The 24,961-nt window shown below is 46.0% G+C and overlaps 1 long non-coding RNA gene and 1 pseudogene across 1 annotated transcript in view; both read right to left on the reverse strand.

Moving 5' to 3' along the window:
• Positions 1-24,961, reverse strand: part of LOC141047985 (uncharacterized) — a 227,564-nt gene that overhangs the window by 92,463 nt on the left and 110,140 nt on the right. The gene's annotated exons all lie outside the window — the stretch shown is intronic.
• LOC141048004 (bifunctional phosphoribosylaminoimidazole carboxylase/phosphoribosylaminoimidazole succinocarboxamide synthetase-like) lies at positions 879-23,287 on the reverse strand (annotated as a pseudogene).

The following is a 24,961-nucleotide window of genomic DNA, read 5'->3' on the forward strand; positions in this document are numbered from 1 at the left end:
TTAAGAGAAAGTGGACAGAAGAAAGAAGACCAAGAAGAAGATGAAGTGGAAGAAGGAATCAATACATTAGAGCAATTTGATAAAGGGGATTCAAGAAGCTTCTTGAACAGTACCCAATTAGAGTAAAAGAGCTCTTCCCATCACTAACCATGTGCAAATCAGCCAAACCGCTGCACAGTACTGCCAAGACAAATGGAGGTGAGCACAGAACAGAATTCGGAATTCTGAAATATACTTCATGCAGCACTATGGGAACACCCTCCATCTTCTACTAATGGCTGCACCTTACACAAGAAGCATTTTCTACCATCTCCCTTTTGTCTCCACTTCAAGTGACATTTCCCAGTGAATGCATGTGTCTTGGTTGAAAGCAATGCTAAATTTGGAAAACCATCCAAAACACTATGTGTGAACATAGCCCAAGTGGTGGAAGAACATTCTTGTTTTGGGTTATTTATTTTGTCTTACATACAAATTACCATGAAAAGGATGTTCCTTAACATATTTCCCAGGAAAATCCATTTCAGTTTCATTTTTGTATGTTTTATTGTGTGCCTGTAAAAATGGCATAGGACTAGCAACATTGTTCATAGCTTTGACCTGGGAGTCTGAAATGCTTCCAGGGGTATTCCCCATGATGATACCATGTAATTTGAACACTGTTCCTAATGATTTCAGATTTTTTTGGGGCCCCAAAATCACCCGAGGGGGGTTGGGGGTGGTAGGTCTTGGCACAAGTACTTACTGTTCACTTTTTCCCATAGACTTACATTGAGCTCATTACACAGGTTTATTGGGTATTCCAATTTGCTGGACCCAACCAATGAGCCACCGAGCTTTTTAGTGCTCGCCCATCACTAGGTCTTTTCCGAATACTATTAGCGGTTTCCAAATAGCTGCATCGGAAACCTGGAGAGCTCCCATTTATCAGCGGTTAGGCGCCACAGCTCCATGTGTTGCGGCTGTGTGACAGTCACATCACATGCCTGGAGAGACCAACACAAACAGGCAGTCTCATCAGGTCCTTTGTGATCAGACATCTCCCTCAGTTCACATGGGATGCCATAATTTGCACAGATTGCTTAATCTTTTCACAGTGGACTAGGTCAGAAATTCACCCCATCAACAATCCATTCTTGGCTATGACTAGGTCACCAGTAACTCCACTTTGTCTGCAACCCACTCAGTTTCTTTTGACTTTTCGTGGTAAGTCTGTTCATCCTTCTGCTGGGTCTGATCACCTGAGGGCCATAGATGCCACAAGTCATTATCAATCACATCAGCAAAGACCATTTCTTTTTTAGTCACATCCACACCAAACTCAATCTTCATATTCACTCGGGTGCAGTCTTGTGCTGACCATGTTTTTTCCAGAATTTCAAAGATGGCCACTGTGGAATGGTTCATGATGTCCACTCCTGCCTGGCCAATCACAAGGCCAGCACAGTTTAGTTGCAATCAGCTGATTTTCAGACCATTGAGAGTCATTATTGGCATCATCCTTGAAAGACAGCTATATGTTATGAATGAGTCACCGACGAGGAAAAACAAAAACATACTAAGCCATGGAAAACCAGAGAGGTTGGTAACTAAGCTGATTGCAGACCCCTGATCCTGTCCACACAACTAGCAGTAGCCGTGGAGCGTACCTACGAAGATCCTAGACGCCTTGTCACAGCCTGAGAACTAAATAAGCCTAAAGCAAGAAAAGGGGAAATCTAAACTGCCCCAGAGCAGACCCCAAACATGTATTGTCGGTGAGGCTAGATGAAACCACAAACAGATAGAAAAATAGGCTGAGAAAATGATGGGGCCCACACTAACTAGAAAGGACAGGAAAGGAATGATGCTATCTGCAATCACATACAAAACCCAGCCAAAAAATGTCCAACACTTTCTGATAACAAAAACCCTGAAGCCGCTAGGCTTCAATTCCCTATATCAGCACTCTGGTATATTCTGAAGACAGAGCAAAAAGCCCAATCTGATCAGGGACAAAACGCAAACTGGCATAAACGGAGACATAAGAATGGAAATTCAGCACAGCCCCAGCAGGGGCTGGCTGACCTCAAAAACTGAGTAAACCAGACCAAATCTCATATGAAAATATAGCAGAACACAATTAGCTCAAGAAGGCAGGAACAGAACTGGAAACCAGAACCTCAGGGGAGGAAAAAAAAAAAAAAGTCACCAGCACAAAATTAGGGAGTCGGCTGACTTAAATCCAGTCAGAGACTTCTGATGTCCACTCACAGTCCTCCTCCTCAGGTGGCAGGTCTCTGCCATTCAGATCAGCTTCATTACCTATGGTCACAACTAGAGGGAGCCCCGATGGAGAACTCATGACTCCTCTGTCAACACAGCCAGCGGTAAACCATAAGATGAGTTCACAACAGCTATACTTTAGGAGGATAAAATTTATATCCTTCTGGTACCCCCAGGATTTCTATTTAGGAATGAACTGGTGGCTATTCTCCTGCCCACCCACTGTATAGGGATCATCTCACAGAATGACAATGAACCAGTTGCACAGCACTTAGCCACAAATGCTGTCATGATACCAGATTTTTGTAGCAGTTTGAATATGCAGCTGGTGGTCTTGTTGGAGATGGATGCTTTCCTCTCAATGTGGTCCTTCCTGGCTGCATTGCCCGCTGTGATCTGGTCCTTGGACTGCATGAGGACAAAGCCAGGGTAATTCAGGAGCTCATACAGCTAGTAAGTTTTACCTTCATGCAGCTTCTTGCCCAGTCTCAACTCATGTGTGCATGATCATCTAGGTCTATGTTAATCTATTACACTGAAGGTTACTTGTCTGACCAAAACCTTTACTACTGTGTACTACTCCTGGAATAAATTGTCACCATAATACCAAGCTGAGAGCTATTTTTTGCTAGATTATATGCCAACTTGTCAACTCAGACTAAGGCCTCTTTCACACATCAGTATTTCATCAGTATTTGTATGCCAAAACCAGGAATGTCTCCAAAATAAGGAACAGGAGTCAGTCTTTCAATTATATTTTTTCTCCATAAGTTCCATTCCTGGCTTTGGCATACAAACACTCATGCAAAATACGGACCAAACACTGACGTGTGAATGAGCCTTAACTTGGCAGTTGATGAAGAATTGGTAATAGAGGCAGGACAGCCAACAGCTTTAATTTATGATAAAAACAGAACCTGAATATTGAGACAGAAGTCTACAGTCCTGATTGCTTTATGCATGGATCATCACACAATCTTGCATAAGAAGTGGAAATTTTCTAAGACTTCTTGGAATTACAACCATTATGGACATCCATGACATGTCACTGAATACTGCAATACTAAATCTTTCCACTGGGAGCACTGCAGAACAATGGAACACTTAGGCCATGTTCAGACGATACATTTTTCCTGCGGATCCGCAGCAGATTTTACGGCACAAACGCTGCAGATACGCAAAGTGATTTACAGTAAAATGTAAGGCTAAGTGCACACGGTGATTTTCTTCCTACGGATTTTTCCGCACAGGTTAAGAAATCCGCAGGTCAAATGACCTGCATTTTTCCTGCGGATTTCTTTTTATAGCGGTTTATCCAGCAGTTTGTGTGGTTTTCCACTGCAGATTAGGAGAATGGAGCAGGTGGAAAACCACATAAAAGTAGCGACATGCTGCATTTTTTGGCCCGCACAAAAACCGCAGCATGTGCACAGCGGTTTTTTTTTATTGATTTGCATTGTTGCGGATCCGCAGGTAAGAGGCTATGTACACACGATGCATAAATCAATGAAAAATAATAAATTTTACTTCTATAGCGCCGACATATTCCGCAGCACTTTACATTTCAGAGAGGACTTGTACAGACGATAGAAATTACAGCATAACAATAATCACATAGATCATAACAGATACCAAGAGGAATGAGGGCCCTGCTCGCAAGCTTACAATCTATGAGGGGAAAAAGGGGAGACATGAAAGGTGGGTGGTAACAATTGAAAAAAAAAAAAACGCTGTGCACACGCTGCGGTTTTCTCCACGCGGTTTTTGTGCGGTCCAAAAAATGCAGCATGTCACTTCTTTTGTGCGGTCTTCCACCTGCTCCATTCTCCAAATCAACAGGAAGAAAATCACCGTGTGCCTAAGGCCGGGGTCACACTAACCGACGCAAAATACGGTCAGTAGTTTACATGCGTAATACGGATGAATGGCCCCTAAACAGTGCTCCGTATGTCATCCGTAATCAAGGTGTGGTCGCGTATTTTTCGCATGTAAGCATCCGTATGGCGAGATTTTCTCGCAGGCTTGCAAAATGGACATATAATGGAGCCCTATGACAGGGTTTATAACAGAAACCAAAGAATGGATATAGACACACTATATATATATATATATATATATATATATATATATATATATATATATATATATATATATATATATATATATATATATATATACACACACACACACATATACATATATATACACACACATACATATACATATACACACACACACATATACACACACACATACACACACACACACATATACACACATTCTATATATATGTATTTTAATGTGTCTATATCTATTCTTTCGTTTCTTTAATAAAACTGTCAGTGTGAGTTTACTGTAAAGCGCACTGAATTGCTGGCTTTGCTAAAAGACACCGGGTGCGTATTTCTCGCAAGTCACATGTGTGGTCCGTGTGGAAATCGTATTTTTGGCGCACCCTTAGCCTTGCATTGGCGTACTACGGCCGAAGTACGCTGACAATTGCAGCATGCTGCGATTGGCACGGAGCGTAGAATACGGATGAGAAATATACGGCTGGTGCGAGGGACCCCATAGAGAATCATTGGTCCGTGTCTAATGCGTGCTTTTAGCACCTCTCACTCAGCCGTATTCTTTGCCAGTGTGACCCCGGCATTACTGCCAGATATCTCCACTGGTGAAGACTGATCAGATCACTGAACTGAAATGAATTATTAGTAATAAATTCTAACAAACTTTTTTTTTTAAACAAGTAATTATCCCACAAATTTACTTAATCAACATTTGCATAATTCAGGCATAAGGTTTTGTCCATCTCAGAATAGGGGTGAACAGCCTAATGCAGAAGTAAATTTTTGGCTTCCAGGGAGAAGGAGACACCTGAGGTGAGGGGAAATGTTGGATTATACTAATGAGCCTCACAATAACCAGTGACCACATAGGAGCAGCACTGAGGAGCTGATGTGACGCCAATGGCAGGAAGAGACGTCTCTCAGATCACCATGTTATTCTAGAAGCTGCAGCTGATCTGTTCTGGGTGGAAGTTGTCTGTCATCAAGATGATTGATAATAAATGGCTCCTAATTGTGAGCGAATCTGAACTAGATACAAGGTCAGATAGTCTTACTCACCGGTTAACGGTGTTTTTCGGAGTCCATGACAGCACCACCTGAGAGAGGGGATCCGCCCTTCAGGAACAGGAAACCTACAGATACAAAAGGGCGGCACCTCTCCCACGCATCAGTTGGATTACAGAGCACAAGAGGACCACAATGGTTAATAGCAAAATTATATACAGTACTTTACACAACTATTCTTTGCCAGTGTACATACAAGAGGAAGAGGTGCACACCCAAATTTAAACTAAAGGGAGGGAATATACGGGTGCTGTCATGGACTCAGTTACTCACCGGTTAACGGTGTTTTTCGAAGACCATCGGTCGTCCATGACAGCACCACCTGAGAGAATTACACAGAGAGTAAAACTATTTAGGGAGGGACTACAGCCTGCAGTACCCTTATACCAAAAGAGGTCTGTGGAAGCACCCAAGTCTAGCCTATAATGACTATAAAAGGTGCTCGGAGAGGACCAAGTAGCCGCCTTACATATCTGGTCAATGGACACTTCTGACCTTTCGGCCCACGAGGTCGCCATGGCTCTGGTGGAATGCGCCCTCAGCTTCCTGGGTGGCGACCTGCCTTTTGAGGTGTATGCTATTGAGATCGCTTCTCTAACCCACCTGGCTAGTGTACTTTTTGACGCTCTACAACCTTTCCTAGGGCCATGATGAGAGACAAACAGGGCATTATCTTTTTTCCAGGGATCGGTAACTGCCAGATATTCTATGAGGCATTTCCTAACATCCAAGGTGTGAAGCTTCTCTTCCTTCTCATTAGCTGGATTAGGGAGGAAAGATGGAAGGACTATCTCCTGTGTCCTATGAAAGCTGGAAACTACCTTAGGTAAATATGCCATATCAGGTCTGAGTATTACCCCATCGTCCTTGAACTGTATATAAGGAGGACGTCTAGATAATGCCTGGATGTCGCTTACCCTACGAGCTGAGGTTAGAGCTACCAGGAAAGCTACTTTGAGGGACAGGTTCTTTATGGAAGCTAAGGAGATAGGTTCGAATGGGGCTTCTGTCATAGCCGTGAGGACTAGGTTCAAGTCCCACGACATGAATCTATCCTTCGCTATTGGCCTGGATCTACCTGCTGCCTTAGTGAATCTACTGATCCAGTAATTACCTGCGATGTTGCAGCTAAAGAGGGCCCCCAAGGCTGATACTTGTACTTTAAGGGTACTAGTGGAGAGCCCCATATCCAGACCTTTCTGAAGAAACTAAGATTTGGTTTACAGGTGCTGAAGCGCCAGCGACCACTCCAGAGTTCTGCAGGAATTTTTTCCAAATTCTGACAGATTTTGGTAGTGATGACTTTTCTACTTTTAAGTAGGGTGCTAATCAGGTCTGGGGAGAAGCCTTTTTCTCTCAGTAGTGTCCATTCAAACTCCACACTGTCAGATGTAGGCCAGCCACCTGAGGATGGAACACAGGGCCCTGGGATATGAGATCCGGGATGTCCGGAAGGACCCAAGGGTCGGACACTGACATGGTCCTGAGGCAAGAAAACCAAGCCCTCCTGGGCCAAAATGGAGCGATAACTATCACCCTTGCTTTGTCTCTCCTGATTTTCTTCATCACCAGGGGTAGTAGCGATAGGGGAGGGAAGGCGTATGCTAGCCTGAAGTCCCACTTTATCAGAAAGGCATCTACCGCCAGGGGGTTCTCTCTGGGATTTAGGGAACAAAGTTGTTTTAATTTTCTGTTTTCCCTGGTAGCGAAGAGGTCTACCTCTGGTTGTCCCCATCTTTGTACAATCAGGTCGAAGATGGAGGTGCTTAGGGACCATTCTCCTTGTTTTAGTGGATTGCGGCTTAGGAAATCTGCTGTGATATTTTCCTTCCCTTTTATATGTAGAGCTGTTAAAGATTGAAAATGCTGCTCTGCTAGCCGGAATAACCGTTCTGCCACATTCATCAGGGGTTTGGAACCAGTCCCGCCTTGGTGGTTGATATAAGCCACGGTGACCTGATTGTCGGAGAACACTCGCACATGATGGCCCTGTAGATACACAAGTAGCTCCTTAGCTGCCTGCTCTACTGCTGTCAACTCTTTCAGATTAGATGACATTTCTATCTGATGATGCTCCCATAGGCCCTGTACCAGAATCTCACCCATATGAGCCCCCCAACCGGAAGGGCTAGCATCCATGGTGATTATGCGGGATGTGTCATACTCCCAGGGGACCCCTTTGGATAAATTATCCTTGACTAGCCACCACTCTAGGGACTCCCTTGTGTTTCAGGACAAGGTTAGCTGACCCTCCAAGTAACCCACAAGGTCTGATGCCTTAAGACCTCGCCCTGCAGTTTTCTTGTATGAAACTGTGCCCACTGGACTGCCGGGATACAGGACGAGAGGGAACCCAGAAGGGACATTGCTTTCCTGAGGGACATGGTAGGGTTATTGCAAGCATTCCTGTTTCTCAGAGTCTAGGATCAGGCCCAAGAATTGTTGGACTCTCACCGGCTGTAACCGAGACTTTTTAATGTTAAGCAGCCATCCTAACCCCTCTAGGGCAGACATTGCCCTTTGTAGTTGTTCCAGACAATGTTTTGCTGTTTTCCCTACGATCAGGAAGTCATCTAAGTAGGGGATCACAAGAATGTCCGATTCTCGAAGATGGGCCATAATTTCCGCTACAACTTTGGTAAACACACGGGGAGCGACTGCCACCCCAAAGGGGAGAGCTGCATATTGAAAATGTTGGACTGACCCATCTAGCTGAACCGCCACTCTGAGAAACCGCTGATGGGCTGCATGAATGGGAATATGGTAGTAAGCGTCTTTTAAATCTAAGACCACAATAAAACAGTTTTGAAACAGTAATTTTATTGTTGATTTAATTGTCTCCATCTTAAACAGGCGTATGACCAGGAATTTGTTGAGGGATTTAAGGTTTATTATAGTTCTGAAGGACCAGTCTGGTTTGCAGACCAGGAACAGGGGGGAGTAAAACCCTTTTCCCGTTTCTCCCTCTGGGACCACCATCAGGACCCTCTTACGGCAGAGATCATGCACCTCGGCCTCCAGGGCAGCTTGTTCTGGTGTGGAAGACCTGAGCGGGGTGACCTTAAATCGATCTTGGGGAACCCGGGCGAATTCTAGGCGTAGACCCGCAGCTATCACCCCCAGTATCCATTTACTATTGGAAATCAAGGACCAGGCTGGGTAGAAGGCAGCTAGTCTCCCCCCTACCGGGGCAACTAGTCATTGGGGAGGTTTTTTAGTGTCACGTGCTGGACCTTCTTGACGCCCCCCTCCTCAGAACATGAAGCCTGTACCTCTCCTTTTGTCCTCCCATCTGCCCTGATCTCTGGACGGCCTTCTACGGAAATAGCCTTTCCTGGTAAAGGGACGTCTGTAGGAAGGATTCGGTAGACTGGGGAACTTCTTTTTATCATCCCCGGCTTTCTCTAAGAGTTCATCCAAGACTGGGCCAAACAGATATTCGCCCTCACATGGAATGGAGCAGAGTCGTGATCTGGCCTGGATATCTCCCGGCCAGCATTTTAACCAAAGGGCCCTTCGAGCTGCATTAGATAAACTCGCAGTTCTGGCTGCCATCCTCGCAGAGTCCGCTAAAGCATCCGCCAAAAAAGCTGCCGCACTTTGGATGATTGGCAGCGTTTTCCTGATAGAAGCTCTTGACACTCCGTCCTTTAGTTGGGAATCCAATTGGTCTAGCCAGACCATCATGGATCTGGCCGGACATGTGGCAGCTATCGCTGGTCTTAGAGCACCTGCTGACATCTCCCAAGTTCCCTTCAAAAAGGAGTCTGCTTTCTTATCTAACAGGTCTTTTAAGGAGGCCATATCGTCGAAGGGAATGGAGGATTTTTTGGAGGCTTTGACTACTGCCGCTTCCAGTTTAGGGGCTTTATCCCATCTGTTTACCACTGGGTCGTCAAACGGGTACCTCCGTTTGAAGGCCAGAGGTAAGGAGCCTCTTTTTTCAGGTCTCTTCCATTCCCTATCAAATAGGCTCTGGACCTTATCATTTAATGGAAAGGCCTTCCGCTTCCTGGGATCTAGACCCCCGAACATCACGTCCTGAGCTGAAAGTTCCGGTTTTGTGTCTGCTACCCCCATGGTGGACCTTATTGCTTTAACTAGCTTATCCATCTGGTCTAAGGGGAAGCAGAATCGACTCGAGTCTTCCTCTGAAGATGAAGTGGAGGCCGGGGAATCTGAAGAGTCATCGATCCTTAGGGCGGTCGAGGACTCTGAACCTGAGAAACTACATTCTCTTCCCCTAGAGGAATCCTTTTTAGATAGGGCCTTTATCTCTGTCCTGATTATGTCCCTCAGGCTTGTGGTGAAGTCCGGCGTTTCTTCCGCTACCTGTATGGATGGGGGAGAGTGTAAGGGCCTGTCAATCTACCCCAGGGCTAACGTCCACTTCCACCCCTACAGTTTGTCTCACGCATGGCTGACAACTTTTTAGGGTGGCCGTCCGGCAAGGGGCAACTACAGAGGGCACATTCCCTGTGCTTCTGTTTTCCCGTAGCTTTCCTCCCCTGTGAACAAAACATAAGGGAACACTGCATCAGGGTACATTCACGGAGATCTCTTACCCATGCAGATGAGGCAGGTACCGGATCACGGAGGGAGGCAGGAGGGTCCTTTAGCCTGGAGGAACTTCTGTGGCTTTGTTCGCCCGTCCGTTTGTTTCTTCTGCTGGCCACTCGCATGCGGTTTCACTGTGGCCCATTTCTGTGGGTGCTCCTGCACCTCGTCCAGCTGCTCTAAGGGGGCTTCTGTCGTATCCATCGCTGGCCTTCAGAAGCACCTCAGCAGCGTCACCTCCTGCCTTTTAAGGCCTCCTTGCCCGGGTCAACAGGGTTCTCGCACGCACCCCCACCCGGGACCCCCCCTCGACCCTCCCCCCGCAAGCTCCGGTCCTCCCCAGCCACTGCGCGCCGCCCAGGACCTCCGCGCACAAGCGGCGCGCGCCGGAAGCCGGCCCCCGACTTCCGGTTTTGGCGTCCCCGGCCCCGCCCCTTCCACCGCGTCACTTCCGCCACCCGTCTGAGGCCTGCGGGGGACGCGCAGAAGGAGCAGGCACGGCACCCCCCGGCTCAGGCCAGGCCACAACCCCCACGCACGCCGACCTGCGCCGCCGACCGGGCGCCACACCGGAAGAGAGAGAGCGGCCACTGGGAGAGCGCACCAGGAGGGGCCCGGGTCATACATACCTCCTGGTGCGGCAATATGGAGGCGGCTGTCCACCGGACCCGTCTCCCACCACTGTCATGGAGACCTGCCCGGCCCCACCGTGGCGCTTCCAGGGACCCGAGCTTGACCGAGGTAGGAGACCCCCTCGCTACCTGGGTCGGTCAAATTTTTTAAGACGTTCGGAGTTAGAGATATTGACTGTTAACCTTTTATATTTTATCAGATATGTATGTTTCACTACTTCCATGCTCTTCACCTTTTTTACTTCTCCCACACTTTCTCCTTCATGATCCTCAGCAGCAGCATCTTTTTCATCAACTTCTTATTCAACTTATTCATCTTCTTCACCTTTATATTTTTTTTGCACATTATTCATATTCTTATTCAACGATTCTTCTTCATATTATAATTCATCTTCTTCCTATTTTTCTTCATCATTCTTATTTGTGACAGGCATTTCTGTAGTTATCTATGAAAGTTTGAAGATTACACCTTCCGTTCTGCCTGTCACAAAAGATTTACAACAGGATTTGTCCGCGTTCATTTTCCAGGGGCACCACGAGGAGGAATGGACTCACTCCCATACACTGCTTAGTCTTCTTCTGCTTATAATTTAGATATCATTTGCTCTGATTTTTAGTCTTATGCTTAATGTTCTTCTGCTTCTTCGTCTTCTGTCTCTTGTTGTTCTGCATCTTGGCGCTTGTCTTCATGTTCTTTGTCCTCTCTGTCATCTTCAGGGTCATCTTTTTGGTCTTCTTCGATGTGGTCTTCAGGGTCATCGTCAGGGAGATCCAGAGTGAGAACCAGAAACCATTTCCACAAGCTTGAACTTGGAAAAGTAGCAGAAGGTACAAGGCGGCTGAGGAACTGCCGAGTACCAGCTGACAGTACTGGAACCCGGATGGGCAGCAGAAGGAACAAGAGCAAATGGAACTAGCGAGGATCAGCTGATGGTGCTGGAATCCAGAGGGGCAGCAGAAGCTGCAAGAGCACATGAAACTAGCGAGAACCAGCTGACGGTGCTGGAACCCAGAGTGGCAGCTGAAGGAACAAGAGCCAATGGCACAACCGTGGACCAGCTGATGGTGTTGGAACACTGTTAATAAGCAGGAGGTACCTGTGCTACAAAGCACTACCAAGGACCAGCTGACGTTGCTGGAACTCCGATACTGAGAAGGAGGCACCTAGGCAAAAGGCACTGCCGAGAACCTGCTGACGGTGCTGGAACCCGGATGGGTAGCACAAGGTACCCATAATAAACAAAGTTGCAAGGCTGCGAGCAGGCCGCAGTTACCGAAACCCACAGTCCAACAGGGGGTGCTTGTCCTATTGGCACTACGGAACCAGCAGCCCACATAGGAAGCACCGAAACTGATGGCACCATAGACTGCTAACCCGACCGCAACACGACAGGACTATGTATTAGTGGCAAAGTGACGTTGACAATCCCCGGAAACAGCAGGCGTGCTGGAACCAGGCTGGGCAGGAGGGAGTACCAGTGCCAAAGACACTTCTGAGCAGCAACTGGTGATGTTGGAGCCCAGGGTCAATCATACAGCAGGCTGAGGCCTACTTAGAGCGAGTAGTAAATAAGATGTAGTGTGATTTTGGAGGCAACAGGAGACACCGTCATCCACACAGCAGGGGAGCAGCTGGCGTTACTGAACCCCACTAACACTCGAGCATGTGTTTCTTTGTGCAGACAGCACTTCCGAGCAACAACTGGCTGTGTTGAAGCCCAGGATCAATCAAGGAGCAGGCTGAGGCCTACTTGAAGCAAGTTTTATATCGATTGTACACTATTGATTGTAACCATGCTCCACTTAGGCTTCTGGCGCTACTGTCTCTAGTATTTCCCCTGGCCTCCAACCCCGCCAGTTGCTGCTCTGAAGTGGCGTCTGCACAATCCACGCTTGTTCCTGGGTTACAGGGGCTCAGTCACATCAGTTGATCCCCTGATGTGTGTCCGGCAAGGTCTCCTGCTCTGTCCACATTCCCACTACTAGTAATGGGAATGTGGACAGAGCAGGAGACATTGCTGGAAACACATCAGGGGATCAACTGATGTGACTGAGCCCCAGTAACCCAGGAACAAGTGTGGATTGTGCAGATGCCACTTCAGAGCAGCAACTGGTGGGGTTGGAGGCCAGGGGAAATACTAGAGACAGTGGAGCCAGAGGCCTAAGTGGAGCACGGTTAAAAATCAGTAGTAGTACAATTGTGGAGGGAGCAGGAAACTTTGCCGTCCACACAGCAGGGGAGCAGATGGTGTTACTGAACCCCACTAACACAGGAGCTAGTGTTTTTCTCTGTGCAGACGGCACTTCTGAGCAACAACTGGCTGTGTTGAAGCGCAGGGATTACAGTTCAGGTGGTAGAAACATGAACACAACAGGAGACCTGGATACTGTTGCCAACCAGTTATTCTGGTAGAGGACTGGCAAATTTTGGCGAGATCCAGGCCTTGTTCATTTTCAAAAAAGTAAGCCGGTCAATGTTATCGGAGGACAGTAGCGTGCGACGGTCTGTTAGTACACCACCTGCGGCACTAAAGACGCATTCCGATAATACACTGGCAGCAGAGCAAGCCAGCACCTCCAATGCTTACTGGCTAAGCTCTGGCCATGTATCCAGCTTTGAGACCCAAAACTTGAAGGGGGAAAAGCCGTCTGGGAGTACACTGACAGGGCAAGACATGTACTCTGTCACCATCTGACGGAAACGTTGCCTCCTGCTGACTGGAGCCCTCTGATTGTGTAGACATTTGTGGCGGACACACAAAACTTGGCCACATTTGGGCCATACTGGTCTTGCCTTGTGCCGAGGCGCTGCCTCTGTGCCTTCCTTGTACAGAGCTTCCTCCACTGCCCCTACGCACAGAGCTGCTTTGTAAAGCACTAGCAGCACTGCTCTCGGGTGGAATGGAGAACATGATGGACTGCACCAGTGTGTCTTGGTACTCCCGCATTTTACGCTCCCGGTTCAACGGTGTGATGAGGCTTTGTAAGTTGTCCCGGTAGCGAGGATCTAGGAGGGTGTACACCCAATAATCAGCCGTGTTGAGAATGTGAGCGATGCGGCGGTCGTTTCTCAGACACTGCAGCATGAAATCAACCATGTGCTGCAGACTCCCAACTGCCCAAGAAATGCTGTCCCCTGCTTAAGGCATCATCTCTGCCTGCTCTGCATCACCCCACCCTCGCTGTACATACTGACTAGAGCATTGTGTACCTCCCTCCTCTTTAGAGATGTCTTCCTCCTCCATTGACTCCTCCTCACAAAGTGTCCCCTGCCTAGGCCTTTGTGAGGAACCACGTAGCACAGACTGTCCAGAAGCAGATTGCATTTGTGACTGCTCATCCTCCACCTCTTCCAAAACCTCCTCCCTTAGTGCTTGCAGTGTTTTTTGAAGCAGGCAGATAAGGGGGACAGTCATGCTGACTAGTGCATCATCTGCACTCACCGTCCGTGTGGAATCATCGAAGGCACACAAAATGAGGCAGATGTCCTTCATAGAGGCCCACTCAGTGGTGCTGAAGTGTGACCGGCGCACAGTGCGACTTGTTTGTGCCCGATGCAGCTGGTACTCCATGACTGCTGCCTGCTGCTCAAACAACTGCTCCAACATATGCAACGTTGAATTCCACCTGGTGGGTAGGTCACATATGATGCGATGTTCCGGAAGGCGTAATCGGCGCTGCAGAGCAGCAACGCGCGATCTTGCTGTGCTGGAACGCCGCAAGTGAGCACACTATGCGAACCTTGTGCAGCAGTGCCTCAAGATCCAGATAGTCCCTCAGAAAGCTCTGCATGACCAAGTTCAGCACATGTGCCAGACATGGGATGTGAGAAGTTGCTTGGGCCCAGAGCTGCCACCAGACTTCGGCCATTGTCACACACTACCAAGCCCGGCTGGAGATTTGCTGGCACAAACCACACCTCGCTCTCCTGCTTGATGGCATTCCAGAGCTCCTGCGCTGTGTGGCTTCGATTCCCCAAAGAAATTAATTGGAGTACGGCCTGTTGACATTTGGCCACAGCTGTTCTCATATCGGTCGTAACAGGCTCCTGCAGCGCTGTTTCTGAGGAACTTGAGTAGGAGGAGGAGTCAATGTGTACAGACTGGATTCCTGCAATGCGTGGAGTTGGCAGAACACGTACAGCGCCACACTCCAGATCTGTACCCAGCTCCGTTGGCCTAGTTTTCAGTGTATCTGTGTAACTCCACCTCGTGCTTGGTACGCACATCTTTCCACATATTTGTGGTATTGAGGTTGCTGACATTTTTCCCTCTTGACTTTCTGATGACAGCTTGCATTTGACAAAGCAAAGGTCATCTGCAACTGTCAAAAAAGGACCACACACTGCAAGTCTTGGGAGCCTCCGGTTTTGGCTTTTGAAAGAGAAATGCTTTTAACGGGTGCCGAAGTGGAGGCTACAGGCAACCAAGTCTGCCCCCTCCCTCTCCCTCCTGTTTTGGCTGTTCGGGGAATCTCTTCCTCAGAGATGCTCCCACCACCTTCCTGTTCCTCACACCATGATGGGTCAAGGACCTCATCATCTACACTCCCCTCTTCAAACACCTGCTTCTCCTAGATAGTCTCGTCAGCACCGTACGCACCAGAAAGTGGCACCTGAGTCTCGTTATCATCTGATGCGTACCGAGGTGTGCTGACCATAGGCACTGGCCCACCCGCCTCTTCAGATTCAGAGGGACAAAGCAGTTGCGCATCACTGCATACTCCCTCTTCACATTCTTGAATGCTGCTTGGCTGGCCCCCTCTTTCCAAGCCAACAGATTCAGAGAACAGAAGTTGAGACTGTGATGGCTCCTGTCCAGGGCTCTGACTGCCTGGGCACTTTGGCAGGTGGTGAAGAGACAGATGGTTGCTCTTCAGTCCTCTGGCCCTGAGTGGACGTGGAAGTCATTGAAGTCGATGCATTAGCTGCCATCCATCCGACAACAGCTTCAATTTGTTTCTCCCGCAGCAGTGGGATACGGCAGGGTCCTACAAAAGCTGCGCATAAAGGACTGTTGCCTGCCAAAACTGGGGGATTGTGACTCACTGGTGCCCGCAGCAGGCACAGAATCCCCACATCCTCTCCCTGCTGAAACGCCACATCCTCTCCCTGCAGAATCACCATGCCCACGTGCCTTACTCGCTGCCTTCATCTTGGTAGACTGATAAAGATAGGCAGAAAAGTACAAAGGGCGGGCTTAGTGTGCTTATTCCTGAACAGCTGGTAATAGGTATAAGAAACACTTATTTTATGAAGTGTGTGGACTACACTTTAATAGGAGCTAATGTGGCCTACACAACTGTCCAATGGAGTGTTTGGTGAACTTTATTTTGTTTTTGTTTTTTTTAAAAAAAACCAAACACTAAAAGGATGTGACCAAGATTTGAAAGCGATAGCATCACTAACTTTTTGGAGCTATTACAATGTAGGAAGGTAACCTACAATGCAAAAGATGAGGCTCCAAAAAAATAGGGTAATATTAATCTGGCTGCAGCTGAAGGGCACAAGCCAGAAAAAAAGGCTCCTCTATCTACTCCTATATAGTGTTTGCAACCAACCAATGTAGATGGATACGGATGGATGCACACTAATAGGAGAAGAAAAAATGAGCTGCAATAAAAGAAAAATGTGTGAGGCAGTGACGCACACTGAGTGGCCTACAACCAGACGTGGCTGCAGGACACACTACTCAGCATGAGCTGTATTCACACACAGAGACCTCTCCGACAGCCGTGAACAGTGCAGCAAACTGGGCACTAGCACTGAAAGGCTGCAGAGAGGCTCCGCTGTCTACTCCTATAGTGTTTGCAAGCAATTTATACGGATGAATGCACAGTGCACACTAATAGGAGAATGAAAAATGAGCAGCAAAAAGAAAAATATGTATGAGGCAGTGACACGATGAGCGGCCTACAACCAGATGTGGCTGCAGGACACACTACTCAGCGTGAGCTGCACTCACACAGACCTTGCAGACAGCTGTGAACACTGCTGCAAGGCAAAAGAAAGCTACAGTGGTGGATTATGTAGCCTGGGTAAAGCACACTGATTGTGAAAATCGCTATCTCTAACTGTCCCTCACAGTCTTCAACAGCAGCCTGTCCCTAACTGAATTCACAGCAGAGTGAACCAGATATGGCGGTGGCTTTTATAGTGCATCAAGACATCATTTCAGCAGCCAATCACAGCCATGCCATTAGTTAACATGCCTACATGCCTAACAGGATGTGCCCACACTTCTGAGGATTGTCACTGGCTGAATCAAATCAAACTGGCTCATAGCATTATGGGAACTTCCGATTCCGGTATTCGATATGCTAAAAGTATCGGAACTCAGTATTGGAATTCCGATACAGTGAATATCGGCCGATACCAGATACTTGTGGTATTGGAATGCTCAACACTAAATGTGAAGCATCCAATACATAGATATTGGTCTTCAGAATGATGCAGGGCCTTTATTCCTCTTGGTATCTGTTTTTTGTGGGTCTATTGGCATGCAGTAGTGTATATTGTCTGTACAGGCCCCCTCTAAAATGTAAAGTGCTGCGGAATATGTCGGCACTGTCACCATCACCCACTGACAGATTTGACAGTTTGGGAAAAGAAAGGCTTTGTACAATTTAATAAGACTCTTGCACACAGTGACACGCTGTAAACAATTGGAGATAACAGCAAAACCATTTTTTGTTTTTCATTCTATTGTCAAAGTCGCTGCCCATAAAAAATATGATGAATTATCTGTTGTAAATACAACTGCAGATATTCTAGCCAAAGAGGCAGCCGTGACAAGAAAAGTGTTTCAACATTAACCTCTTGAGGTTTCAGCAGTTCAAGAACAGACCCGCATATCCCTTTTGCAGAAGAAAAATACATCTCTTGTTGCTTCCCAAGTGGATCCATAACCTCCCTTTTGTTTAAACGGGGTTGTGTCATGACTTAAATGGGGAGTTCCGTCCTGTGGTACCAAAACATCTACAGGTTGAGTTCACAAGATATAATCCTGAAAGTTTGGGTCTTTTAGGCCAAGAGAAAAGGTTAGGAATTCTCAGAATTTTTAATGGAAAAAGATGGAAGAGACTATATAAAGTATTGTTCAATCATGTCTCATTTGTGCTCAAATGAATCCAAGACCAAAAGGATAAACCTCCACTACTCCAAATTGCACCTGCAGATGGTCTATGTTACAGATTGGTCTGTTACCATCAGGTAAAAATGGTCTCAGGTATGCATTGGTTGTAGTAGATGCTATTTCTAAATGGGTTGTATTTTACCTGTCAGGAAAGATGCTTTGTCTACAGATCGAGCATTATTTAATCATGTCTTTTGTACTTGGTGGATCCCAAGAATGATCACCTCTTATTGAGGAAGTCACTTTACAGGAAAAGTCATGCAAGCAGTTTGAACTATTCTAGGGGAACAACAATTTAATGTACCTTACCATCCACAGTCGCTGGTATTGTGGAAACGATGAAAAGAACAATAAAATCCAGAATTGCTAAGATGTTGTTGGACAAAGGAGATACTTGGGTTGATGCCGTAACTTTTGTACTGTTGAGTGTGAGAAGCGACTTCTTCCACAACTCCATTTCCTCCTTTCGAACTAATGACAGGAAGAAAAATGCAATTTTTCCACGTGAACCATTTTTGTCCACACCTCAAACAGATGCTGTTGCAAGGCTCAAATGGTTGCAGTAGTTGCAGGAAAGCTTGAAAGCCACTTCCACATGCTGCATCAAGAACGCAGAGAATGGAGACACCATATGAATCTACATTCAAGAAAGGGGCTCTAGTGAGGATTAAACTGTCAGGAAGAATGGACCTTGGGAAACTAACTGGGAAGGTCCCTTTGAGATTATTGAAACCATGGGACATATTAGATGCTTGATGAACAAGAATCCTAACGTGGTTAAAATTACCCACAGACAATAAAGTGTGGGTACATGTTGATCAATGCAAGTTGTATATTGCATTTATTTTAGGAAGAAATGGATTCCAATAAGAGCCGGAATATTAAACAGCCTGTCCATGATGGATTTGATTCAACACCAATCCTACAGGAGAAGACATTTCTCAGGAAAAGCTATTTGATGAGAATCACATTTCTGTTACTCTATACTATTTCAACTGATCTATGCAGAAGATTTTACATCATAGAGTAAAGACTAGTGAAGTGAATGAACCTTGCCAAAAACTCTAGATCCTCTTGGACTTTGTGAAGGTAGCCTACAATACCTAATATATGAAGACATACCAGACAATTCAGCAGATATTACAGGAAACTTATTACATGCTACCACAGGACCCAAGACTAAGTTCGCACAGTTACAAGAGATTGCATACACTAATAAGACAGGCACATGGGAATGCCGTCCTACAGATGTGTTTTACTGAAAAATAGAAATAAGAGACTAAGAGGAATCTGTGTGGTCAGGTGATATTACAAATGATGTGATCACAAAAGGGAAAGTTGCAACACCCAAAACAGATGTGGTTAAGGACACATTTTGGGGAAAATTTTGGATTCTCCATTAAAGGAGGAGATGAAGATTGGGTAAAGACATGGAACTTCCAGATAACCAGTAGCTGTAGTGCGGCGCCCCTAAGGTCAGTTGCCACAGAGGTACTGCACCTTCTCCTAAGGTGTAGTGCCCCACCATCCAGATTAGGTGGGAACTCCTTTCCACACTCCAACACTCGCACCCCACACAACAGGGTAGTTCTGCACAACCACATTGCGGCTCAGTGCTTAGAGAGTAGCAGGGCACCTCTGGTGGTACCCTTCATGGAACACTGGATGTGCTGGGAGGTGGGTGGAGTTAAGATACATAAAAGAGTGGAAAAGTGTAGGATTAAAGGTTCAGTCTGACAGAGGGTCAGTGAAGAAGGAAGCCACTCGGGAGGAGTGGAGATCCCTGGAAGAAGGGATGGAGGAAGGAGTGCTGCAGCTGCCTCAGTGATCTGAGACAGCTGGCACGGGAAAGAAACAGAAGGAGAAAGATGTAGAACTGCAACCTAAGCTTCCATAAGAGAAAGATCAGTGCGGAACGGAGAAGTGGGAGAACAGAGAGGAAACGTGTGTTGGAAGAGGAACCCTGCCTATAGGTTCTCAGCGCAAGGCCGGGGCCCCGAGGTAGTATGGACACTTATGGTTCTGCAGCAGACACCGGTGGAGTAGTTGGCTGTAAATGCACTACTCCCATCTTAGACTTGGGGTACAAAAGCAACTGAATAGAGAGCCAGGACTCTGGAGAAAGGAGTCCCCTATAGAGGCTACAGCTGTCTGCCATACAAGTAGAGTTGTTAGGAACATCTGACAGGAGGAACTTCAGAGTACCACGGTATTGAGATCTTCACACTTAAAGGCGCTATAGAGGAGTCGTTCAGGAAAGGTACATGTTGGCGGAATGTTGGAGAGGAGCTTTCTATTTGGCATGGAGGTTGGCTGAGTCTCTGACCCGGAGGACACGGCCAGGAGGCAGGCATCCTTGTTTACCGCAGACTGAGAGTAAAGCTTTGGAACTACTAGCCTCGGTGTCCTCCATTGATTCTTGCGCCAACCTGCTCAGCACCACTACATCTGGGTACCATCCTATACACTGCCTGCACCTTCCCATTACTACTACACTGCCCTGGGACATCATCCCTGCCTATGGAGGGCTATACCATCACTGCTGCATCCCACCATCTGTCCCAGAGGATCTGTCTGCAGCGTCGGCTTAACACCACCCTTGCCGAGCACCACAGGTGGCGTCACGAACTATTCCATTTCACTAACTTCATATACCGCCATTGACTTGGGCGCCCAGGGCCACGGTCCGGGTCACCGCTGCTGTGACATGTTCCCCTGACACCGGCCCGGTACCGAGTACCCCGCAGCCCTTGGAGGGCGACCCAGTAGCTTTTACAGTAACAAATACTAAGGCTCCAGAAGTAAAGATTACACCAAATTTTTGCACTTATTCAGATGTAGTGATACCAAATAGGCTAATTTTATTTCTTATTGGGTTAAATTTAGAGATTCTATTAAAAGCTTAATAAATCTTTTATAATCCCTGCAATTGGAAGGTATACGAGGACCTCTGATGCCGCAGACATGCCAGCTCAAGACGATGGTGATGCCAGATGCTGTGCTTTACCCTTCAGAGATGTGGACAGCACAGAAAACCCTACTAATCTGTGCAGTTTTGAATTCTACAAAGAGCTTGGTGAGGGAGGATTTGGACAAGTGTTGATTTATCCTCAGTGTTCCCCAATGTATCCTGCACCAGATACACTGGAGGGACATGCATATTATTTGTAGTGATCCATTACACAGATTCATATAATATATGGCAGTTCTGATCTGTCGTGATTTTTACCTCAGGTCATCTTGGCATCACACCCAGTCAGCGAGGAACTCGTGGCTGTGAAAGTAATAGCAAAGAATAAATGTAAAAAGGAAAAGGTGTACAGTGAATTAGAAATCCTGAAAATGGCCAGCGGGTGCTGTTATTTGATCTGTCCTTGGTCTGAGTGGACATTGGAAATATACCAGAAGCTTTTCAGTGATCTGTGTGCGTGGCATCTGCCATTTACCATTTGTTCCTGCGTTTGCTTCTAAAATGTTGCTAAAAGTCTCTTCAGAAGGGGGCTAGAACTCTTGTGCCACCTATAGGAAGGAGCAATCCTAATGGTCAATGTGCTACTCCCTAAAGGTGGCGCTAGAGTTCTTGTTCTTCCTCTGAATATACAACAACTTGCACATTTCCCCAAGGAGCATTGCAGCTTTAAAGTCTCCTCATATCGGCATGCTTACCATGTCACTTTCTGCTAGGATAGACGTTACCCCTGGGATCCCCTTCTAAAATGTTCAGCGTTTTCACTTGTTTTTTTTCTGCTGCCAAGTATGAGCGTTTATGCATCTTACATAGTAATGCCTGCTGTGGGCACTTGCTAATTAAGTAATTATTCAAAGCAAATTAGTCCTTTCATCCTAGAAAACTTCTGATACATTCAGATCTGGCTTGGGGAGCGCATGTGTGCACACAATTTCTTTCTAAGTACAATATTTTCAGAGTGTCTTGCCGGTTAAACATGGCATGTGCATAGGGCAAGAGACAGGGAAGGCTGGCCAGATATTTAAACAAATATGCTTCTTGTTAAATTGCACACCACTTAGCTGCTGCTTTCTTTTGCCTCTACTGCCCCTTAACACATTCTGTATACTCCACATCAGCCCCTCCATCCCCCCTCTCCCATGTACAGCACAAAGGCTGACATTTCACAGTCACTCCAATCCATCCAGTGCACAAAACCTAGACAAATCAAGCAACCTGTTCATGTCTCCCTCTAGTCACTGGTAACATCTGATCTAACCCTTGGCCCCCTTCCACCATTATAAATAAAAACTCACCCTGCAGCACAGATATCCTGACGATCTGATAAACATTCAGTGCTCACCTTCTCCTTTCTTAATGGTGCCCTCTGGAACTCACAGTCAACATGCAAACTCCTGCATATCCAAGATTTAAGTTAACCAAGTTGGTTTAAGTGGTAAATTAGGTATAAACATGTGATAATGATTTTAACTGACCATAGAGCAGAGAGGTTTATCTGTAGGTCATTGGCAAATCCAGATGTTTTTTTAGCAACATAAGCTGTAAAAAGTTTCCACACATCTAGAAGCAAAGTTATCCAATCACCATGATCTTACATAGAAGATGCCCATCTTTTCCCAGAAAAATATGAATTTGGAAAGGTTGGGAGAAATGGGTGTTGACCAAATAAGTGGTGAGTCGATAGCTATTGATAGTGTATGGTCATTCATTCTTAGCAAATTCAGCTGGCTCTGTCAGTGGTCTGGAGACATACCAATGCATGGGGCCAATTTTATTGTTCCATAAAAATACCTATAGGCTGCACCATCTATTGTGCATCCAAAAGCAAATACCAGCAGACAAAATGATGAAGTTGGGTCTCCCAATATCTCATCACTGGACATAAGTAGTTGCCCAATTAATCTGGCAGTGGCTCTCAGAATACACAATGTGATTGCCATGTGGCAATCACTGCAACAGTTTTATTCACTATAGCAGCCACTGTCCCAACAGTAACATCTTCAATGTTTGGTATTTTTGCTTTGGACAAGTCACTGCTCAGATCAATCTAAATCTCATGGTACTGATCTGTTTCCTGCAGGTTGGAATTCCCAAGGATGCAGTCAACAGGTGTGCATTATAGATATCTTTGGCTCTCGACTATTTGCATGGTAGAGGGTTGATGCACAGGGACCTGAAGCCAGACAATGTGTTGCTCATGGACAAAGCTTGTCATAAAATCAAGCTGAGTGGCTTTGCTTTGACCCAACTTGTAGGAAACTGTTGTCCATGTCACATTACCCTGTACATGAATACAGAGGACTAAGACATTATTCTTCAATCTTGAGCCCGACTATACATAATTGTTCATGGGGAGGGGTCTTTGTTGCTTTGACTGGATATTTCCTTTGGCTTAAGGCAATGGAAAGTGACACAATGTACCGAGTATACATCACCTGGAAACAATGTCCAGACTGTACTCCACCTGCTCATTGGGAGAGGTTAAGAGAAGCCATAAACATGTAAGGCCAGGTCTTCAATCCATGATCCTCTTGTAGTCATCCAGTTTTGGACTTCAATTACCTCAATTTTCCCTGGAAAGTCAATGTCTTGGACCATGGCATCAACTTGGCAGTTAAGACAAAGGAATTTGTAAAAGAATTTGGAGAACAAATAGCTTGAGCTTTTTTTGTAACTTGCTGTACAGATTACTTTAGTGAGAATATCAGGTCTTATGTCAGTGTTTTTGCGCATTATGTTTTCTGTTGTATATTATCTTGATTGCCAAACTTGGGATATACATTTTACCATTATCACCTCTGGGCTTGTTCTTTTTAGTTTATGGAACAGCTTGAGTTTATGATCATGTGTTGCTTTCTGGGTTCTGTATTAAGTCTTGAGACAGAAGCCTGAAAGCCAATCATTGAGTCATACAGAAATTACACTGCTTCTTTGGATCCAATGTGAAAATTCTAAGACTTCATAGAGGGACATGGTGCCACGATCATTCTAACCAGATCCTGGTGATGGAACCTTCTGAGAAGTCCATGATTATTAAAACAGAAGCAGCTTTAACAAGCTAGTATTGCATGAAACCTGTATTTTAATCTGAAAGTTTTGCAGAGAATTGACAATCCACAGAAGACTCCAATGCCAAGTTCATACAAATATATGACATGTTCTGCCATCTTACTTAATACTTTAAGCATCATTGACCTGTTCAAATGACACTTTTATGCCAAGTTCACATGTGCAGTATTTAGCCATTTGAAACAAGTATTCATTTTAATGTATCCATAAGAAATAAAATAAATTAAAAGGATAATGTTGCATTTTAATCTAGTTTTTGAAGACATCTACATTATACCTGCTTCTTTCTACCCGCTCTCCCAACAACCTGTGACACTTTTCTACGTTTTATAGGCTTACTTTGGGATTCTTTTGCAATGACCACATGAGTCCAGAAGGGAGACCAGGAAGTGCAATTGACAAACATGGATCCACTCAGCTTCCAGGATGACATGAGAAGGGTACACCACCATGTTTCAGGAGAATCATCTGCACCCAGAGAATTCTTGACGTGTTGATGTCAATTGCTAGTTTAGATGACATGATGTGACAAATATCACTATGGACCTAGCAACAGGTCATCCACGCAGACCAAACTCCTTTTCTTTACTCCGCCCTGTTCAAGGGATCTTAAAAAGGACCACAATCTGAATAGTGGTCTCACCTAGCGGTCCCTAGCGGCCACTTCAGCTCATCCCACTTGCAGACTACATGCCTTTCATGGACTGTCTCTGGGATGGTCTGAAAAGCACATGTCAGGAACACAAAGAGCAGTGTCATTTTTCTCAATTTAAGTTGTCAAGGAGGCCACCAGCTCAATCCAGTTGCAGACCACCCTTTCTCCAGACTCTGCACTCCCCCCAAAATGACCACTCAGGGTTGTAAATGGAAGCAGAACATTCGAAGAGGAGCACTCAAGCCACAGACATCTGTAACATCTGACTCATCTTCCTGTCCCAAGTGGGCTTTACCAGCTCAGCCTCAGTATTTGGCTAGTTACAGCTTCCCTCCCTTCAGATAGTTGGGGTCTTCCCTGACAATGAAGACCCTTGAAATGGGTTGCAAGTCTACATTATTGCACCAAAATATTCCAGAGTAGTTTTGTTGCCTGAAATGGTTAAGCAATTTACCTACTAATATCCCATTATCACCAATAGGAATCCACAGAACATTGCATGTTAAATATAATCGTAAAAATATGTTGCATTTAAATGTTAGAGCAAA

This window comes from Dendrobates tinctorius, unplaced genomic scaffold (genome assembly GCF_039654945.1).
Source record: "Dendrobates tinctorius isolate UK_male_01 unplaced genomic scaffold, ASM3965494v1 ptg000131l, whole genome shotgun sequence".
In the NCBI taxonomy this organism is placed as follows: Eukaryota; Metazoa; Chordata; class Amphibia; order Anura; family Dendrobatidae; genus Dendrobates; species Dendrobates tinctorius.